Raw genomic sequence first — 6,856 nt, forward strand, 5'->3', positions numbered from 1 at the left:
AGAACTTTATACCCATTAGGACCATAATGACACCAGTCTGCACTGAAAAATTAACAGGCAAGTGTAGAGAGCAACCCTATGCTCTACACTGGTAAACAGAGAAATTGAGATGCTACACACAAAATCACTGAAGTGGGGAGAGAGGAAGTAAGATATCTAACAAGTATATTATTTAACAAATTGCTCTGGAATTGTATATTAATGGACTCTGGTTTCCTACAGATTCTTTAGATAGTCCAGTCCAGTAATTCCAACTCTGTACCTTCTTTTTACTGCACTATATGCAGTTTTTCCCCATGCCATCTATACCTCCCTTACCTCCAAATTCAAACCCACCTTCCCTGATCTCCCTTTGTGTGCCTCTGTGTATATCCCACTGTATTCTTTGCTCGCATGTATGTTCCTTAAGCTTCTCAGCCTCAGAAATTGAAATATCTCAATATCCTGGTGCCACTCTCTCTCTAGTTGGACAGTAAGGATACTTGCTTGTTCACCACTGCACAGGTGCTTAGTAACTAAAGAGTGCTATGGAATGTAGGTTGGGAGGGGAATGGTAGAGAGACAGAAAGACTATGAGATGCATGACTTGTTTCCTTAGACAATGAAGCTAAAATAAACTTTTCAAATGGACAAGTATAAGAAGATATTTCTTTGAAACCATGGGAAGCTGATGCTAGCAGCAGCAGCAGTTACTGTGTGCTGAGAGGACTGCAAGGCTTGTGAAGTACCCAGGGGATGTCTAAGGGACTGTGTGTGGAAAGGCATCAGGCAGCTGTGGGACTGCAGCTTCACAACCAGACTTTCCAGCCCCAGACCTCCCCCCACCAGTCATAATCTCCCCCCCTTCAGAAGGCAGTGACTTGAGGGACAGAGGTGAATGGCAATAAATCTCTGCACAAGGTAGTGGGGAAGCTCCTCCTTGTCTACCTTGCCTTCCCAGGTGCCCTTTCACAACAGATATGAGGCTCTGAAATTGGAAGGACAGGGACATGAAGAGGTCAATCACGATCCATCTATGCTAGAGGAGTCATCAAGGTCAGGTCAGCCTATCCCCTTCATCATGACCACCTCCATGAAGAAAAAGCAGTGGGTTATTGTCATAGATGAGTCCCTTCTGACAGGGAATGGACAGCACAGTCTGCTGACCAGACCTGTCTTTTAGGGAAGTTTTCTGCCTCCCTGGGTCTTGGGTTAAAGGCGTTACCAGGAAACTTCTGAGTCTGGTATGGCCCTCAGATTATTATCCGCTATTGCTTTTTCATGTGAGTAACAATGAAGTTACAATGAAAAGTCCAAGGGTGAGCAAAAGAGACTTCAGGGCCTTGAGGAGATTGGTAAAGGGATCAGGAGTGCAGGGAGTATTGTCCCCTATCCTCCCAGTTGCATGGAGTGACATAAAAAACCCGAGGCTGACCCAGCTTATTAATAGCTGGCTCCCAGGCTGGTGTCATCAGCAGAATTTTGTTTTTTTCAATCACAGGATGGTCTACATGACACCAGGCCTGCCAAGGCCTGACAGGATTCATCTTTGTCAATGGGAGAAACGTATTTTTGCTCATGAGCTAGCAGGGCTGATTGAAAGAACTTTAAACCAGGTTTGAAGGGGGACCCCCTGAACAGGGGTCTCCTTCTGGAACTTAGGAGGAAAAAGAAAGCCTATGGACTTTGGAAGCAAGGTCAGGCTACGCAGGAGGACTACAGAGATGCTGTTCACCACTCGAGGGAGAAAATTCATACGGCCAAAGTTCAACTGGCGTTGAAGCTGGCCAGTACTGTGGCAGATAACAAAATAGACTTTTTCAAGACTGTTAACAGTAAAATGAGGACTGAAGAAAACATTGGTCTGTTACTTGATGAGGTTGGTCACAAATAGGGATTAAGATAAAACAGAGACATTTAATGCCATCTTCGCCTCTGTCTTTAACCACAATGATGGTCCCTGGGACCCCCAGAGCCCTGGGCTGGAGGACTGCAGCTGGGGGAGTGATAAGCTCCCAGCTGACTTTGAACTGGTATGGGCTTTGCTGCTGCAACTGAATGCACGTAAGGGGATTCATCCCAGGGTCCTGAAAGCATTGGCCGATGTTATTGTGAGACCTCTCTCAGTTATTTATCAAAGGTCTTGGGAGTCTGGAAATGTCCCAGTCAACTGGAAGCTAGCAAATGTTATTCCAGTTTTCAAGAAGAGCAAGCAAGAAGACCCTGGTAATTATAAGCCTGTCAGTCTCACTTCACTGCCTCATAAAATTATGGAGCAGATTATTCCAGGAGTTATTGAAAAGCACTTAAAAGACAATGCAGCCATCGGTCATAGCCAACATGGTTTCATGAAGGAAAAGTCATGCCTTACTAACTTAATATCCTTCTTTGGCAAGGTTAGTGGACAAAGGGAAGACAGTGGATGTGGTGGGATTTTTTTTTTTATTTTAGCAAAGCTTTTGATATTATCTCTCACAGTATCCTTCTGTGTCCAGCATAGGGCTAGACATGTACACAATACAATGGGTGAACAATTGGCTGAAGGGTTGGGCTCAAAGAGTTGTAATAAATGGGGTAACATCTGGCTGGCAGCCAGCCACTCGTGTGTGGACAACAATTTGGGCTCAATTTTAGGGCCAGTTTTCTTCAATGTTTTTATCAATGACCTGGACAAAGGAGTTGAGTGCACACTAAGTAAGTTTGCCAACAGTACTAAATTAGGAGGAGCTGTTGATTCCCTTGAGGGTAGAGAGGCTTTACAGAGAGATCTTCATAGATTAGCGTGCTGGGCAATCACCAACCATGTGAAATTTAAGAAGGGCAAATGCCAGATTCTGCACCTGGGAGGTATAATCCTGGATGTACGTACAGACTGGGGGCCAAGAGCTGGGAGTGCAGCCCTGCAGAAAGGTACCTGAGGGTTTTGGCTGATGGTAAGCTCCATGTGAGTCAACAATGTGCCCTGAGGGCTAAATGGGCCAAGTCTAAACTGCTGTGCATTAAGCACAGTATAGCTAACCAGTCAAAAGAAGTGATTGTCCCACTATACTCAGCATTGGTGCAGCCTCACCTTGAGTACTGGGTGCAGTTTTGGGCTCCACAATGTAAGCAGGATATAAAAATATTAGAATGTGTCCAAAGGAAGTCAGCAAAGATGGTGAAAGGACTAGAGGGCATGACTTATGAGGAGCGGCTGAGGATACTAGGTTTCTTCAGCTCAGGGAAGAGGAGACTGAGGGGTGACCTCATTTGCTGTCTACAACTTCCTCATGAGGGTGAGTGGAGAGGGAGGTGGTGACTCTTCTCTCTGGTGTCCTGTGACCGGACGCGAGTGAATAGCTTAAAGTTGCACCAGAGGAAGTTCAGGTTGGATATTAGGAAAAGGTTCTTTACTGACAGGGTAGTCAAGGACTGGAAGAAGCTGCCCAGGGAAATGGTCATGGCCCCAAGCCTGTTGGTGTTCAAGAAGCATTTGGACAATGCTCTTAGATATATGGCTTAACTTTCAGTTTGCCCCGTGTGGAGTCAGGAGTTGGACTTGATGATCCTCATGGGTCCCTTCCAACTGAGGATATTCTATGATTCTATGATATTATGATTATTTTTTTGCTGCTTTTCTTTGTAGAACAGAGAATAGTAATAATAAATTTCTCTTTCAGAAGAAAATGGTAATTGTGTTTTGCCTGTTAGATCACACCAGCTGGAGTTAACTTAAGGAGAGCCCTGGATACTTAAAATCAAAAGTAAACAGGTTTTACAAGATCCAGGCTTCTGTTATTTCCATTTTGTGATGATAGCTTATTAAATGTGTGTAATTTCTAGTCCCTCTATGAAATGCTGCATTGTATATTGGCATACTGATTTTGTATGTTCATTTATCCCTGACTTCCAGATTAAATCTTTACAGTTTACAAGCAAAAGCAAGATGTGCTTGTTAACACTGAGCTCTGCAAATCCAGTCTGGCTTTTACCACATATCAACAAACATAGAGTTTCAACCGTCAGAACTTGGTTAATAATTTTTACTGATAGTGCACAAGCAAGATAAGCACCCCAGGCACTTTGCCAGAGTGCCTCCCTAATCTGCCACCATACTCAGTAAAGTATGTAGCTGCACTCAATGAATTATAGAAGAAAAAACATTTTTTTCACCTGATCACTTTTCTGAGGAAGACAACCCTTCAACATATTTAGGTGCTATTTTTTCATACTTTTACACAGCTGGTGTTAACAGATGCCCTATCAGAAGGAAAGCATACTGAGACTGTTAAATTTTATGAACTAAATCATGACCTTTGACAGATGAAAAAGGGCCATATTTTTTTCCTTTTCTATCCTTAGATGCTTGGAATTAAAGATAATTGTTGAATGTTTATCCAAACCAAGTTTATATTCAATCATTTTCACTGCAGTTGTAGGGACCTTCAGCATTAGCTGCAGTAAAATTCAATAAAGATCTAAAATTTAGAATGTAAAATCAAGCTCAAGTTTCTGCCATTGCTGCACATTCCATACAGGGAAGCTAAGTGTGACATTTCTACCTGAATCTGACTCCTCTTTGTTCTTTGGATCCTCTGGATCCAAAGTCCTCTTCCAAAATTAATCTCTCATTGTCTTAGATACAGTTTTGAGAACTTGAACATTAGATATTCTCTTAAATCATTGGCCAGAACTTAAAGAATAATTTTTCTTTGTTCTTTAGTTACTCATTCCCTGCTTCTGCTTATTATGTCTTTATTGTTCATTTGGGGACTTTTTTCAAATTAAAGTCTGACTTTTCATTTTAAAGCTCCTTACTCAATACTACTCCATTTACCTGATCCACACACGGGGGTTTTGCATAATGTCAAAAATGTCACCCAGTAGATAGGAGTCTCCTAAATAAGACTGTTTCAGCATTCCCTAATTAATCATGAAATCTTAATGCATGTCATTTAACTTTCCATAGGAAAAAAAAAACAACCCTAAAAAAAATTTGCTGAAGTCAGAGGACACCTTCAGCATAACCCCATAAATAATTTTTTGTATAATTGGACCTTGTAAGATTTACATTTTCATATTATTTCTGTGTGCAGGATGATTTTGGCTGGCTGAATCATAATACATGATCTAGTGACTGCAGAAAACGTGCTGCAGATGTGACCTTGACCTATACATAAGGTAGATTGTAGCAATCCTTGGTGAAATGAAACATAACAATGGGATGTAAGACAGAGGGCTGAGACTGGGATATGACTGACTGACATGTAGGTGGGCCAAATGTGGCTTTGGGAGCAGTGGAGTAGAAACAACTGATAGATAATTGTAAATCAATGGAATTAAATGACACAGGTGACTTGTGGAACATACTCCAAAATTAATGATGAGAAACTGGAAGCACCCATGCTTTCATATACATATGTATATATAAAGAGTTACAACATCAATTATTGTTGGGTTCTGGGTGGGAGATTGTCACAAAATATTTGTGGTTAGATCATCAGGAACCCAAATTCCTAGAAGAGATGGTAAATACAATATAAGAAACAATTTTCTGTGAAGATCTACCAACAGTTATTTTCCCAGTGATCAGACCATATAGCATATAGCTAAGGATTCAGGCTGACAGGAGGAAAAGCATATTGTTGCATTCTTTATGATTCTATAGAACCTAGTTAATAATTACGATTCCTAAGTTCTATCTAGTAAGCTTGCCAATACAAATATCAGCCATACATCTACCTGAAGACAGGGAAAATGTGCAAGATTCTTCCTTCATAGACTCTTCCTTCTTTCTCCCTTACTTACGGTTTGGAAATGTCATTAAGTAGACTCCAGACATATATTCGATTTACAAAAGAAAACAGAAAGAAGAATAAAACTGGCTGGGGGGAAATGACAATATATACTTGAAAACATGTTTTTTTCCCCTAGAAATTTATCCATTTTGGTGAAATATTTATTGGAAACCTTTCCCAGTTTCAGAGAACAATAAAGAGCTGGAACCGGAAGAAAAGTACGACACAAAATTTAACTGCTAGCTATTGGTCTGGGGGGTTTGTCTTTTTTTTTTTCTTTTCATTGTCCTTTTTCTTTTTTTTTTTTCTTTTTTTTTTTTCCTAGTACCCTGGTACATTTCCTATTTAAGAGTTTATTTTGTTTGTGAAAGATATTGAAAATTTAGAACTTCCTTCCAAAAGTTAAAATAAACCTTGAAGCCCCAAGAATCAGAATTTTTGTTTTCAATACAATAATTTTCAAGAAAGCCTCTACATTTTCATGCTTTTCCCAGTCTCTGCCTTCTCACTCCTACTTTGCTCTTTTCACCTGCTATAATTTTCATTTGCTGTGTTTCATCTGCTTCTTCTGCACCTAATTTTACTATATCTTCTGAAGAAGGTCTGATATCCAATGCCAAATTAATTAGTGTCTTTGCTTCTTTTACAACTTCAGATCATGCCTTTCTTATTTCCAGTGATGTGCATCCAAGGAACCCTCTCTGATTAATTTATTGTAAAATCATAGGCAGGTCTCTTTCTTTAAGGATAATCCGTACAACAGCTTTCTAATGCCAAGCTTCTTTTTCATGCCACTAAGGCACTACTTACATTCATTTCCCTAATATATTTCAAATTTTTTTTCTAGTTTTCCAAAATTTTGTCCCTTTCCCAAATTTAGTGCATGTAAAACCTCAATTTTTTTCACCCTAATTTCTTCCATCTTGTTATCCTGATCATCTAATGAGTTAAAATAACAGACTATGGGATAGTAAAAGAATCACATGTACTTTCTGAAAGTTCATACAGACTTTTTGTTTCTCCTGAAGAAAACAACCCCATTCAAAGTTCTTTTAATGAGGATTTTCATTCTCCATGCAAGACAAATCCACTACTGCAAA

The 6,856-nt window shown here is 40.1% G+C and overlaps 1 pseudogene; it reads left to right on the plus strand.

Annotated features, from left to right (window-relative positions):
* The first annotated feature begins 1,620 nt into the window (after positions 1-1,620).
* LOC103923290 lies at positions 1,621-3,254 on the plus strand (annotated as a pseudogene).
* Positions 3,255-6,856: the final 3,602 nt, after the last annotated feature.

The sequence above is a fragment of the Pygoscelis adeliae genome, unplaced genomic scaffold (genome assembly GCF_000699105.1).
Source record: "Pygoscelis adeliae isolate BGI_AS28 unplaced genomic scaffold, ASM69910v1 Scaffold579, whole genome shotgun sequence".
Taxonomy (NCBI): Eukaryota; Metazoa; Chordata; class Aves; order Sphenisciformes; family Spheniscidae; genus Pygoscelis; species Pygoscelis adeliae.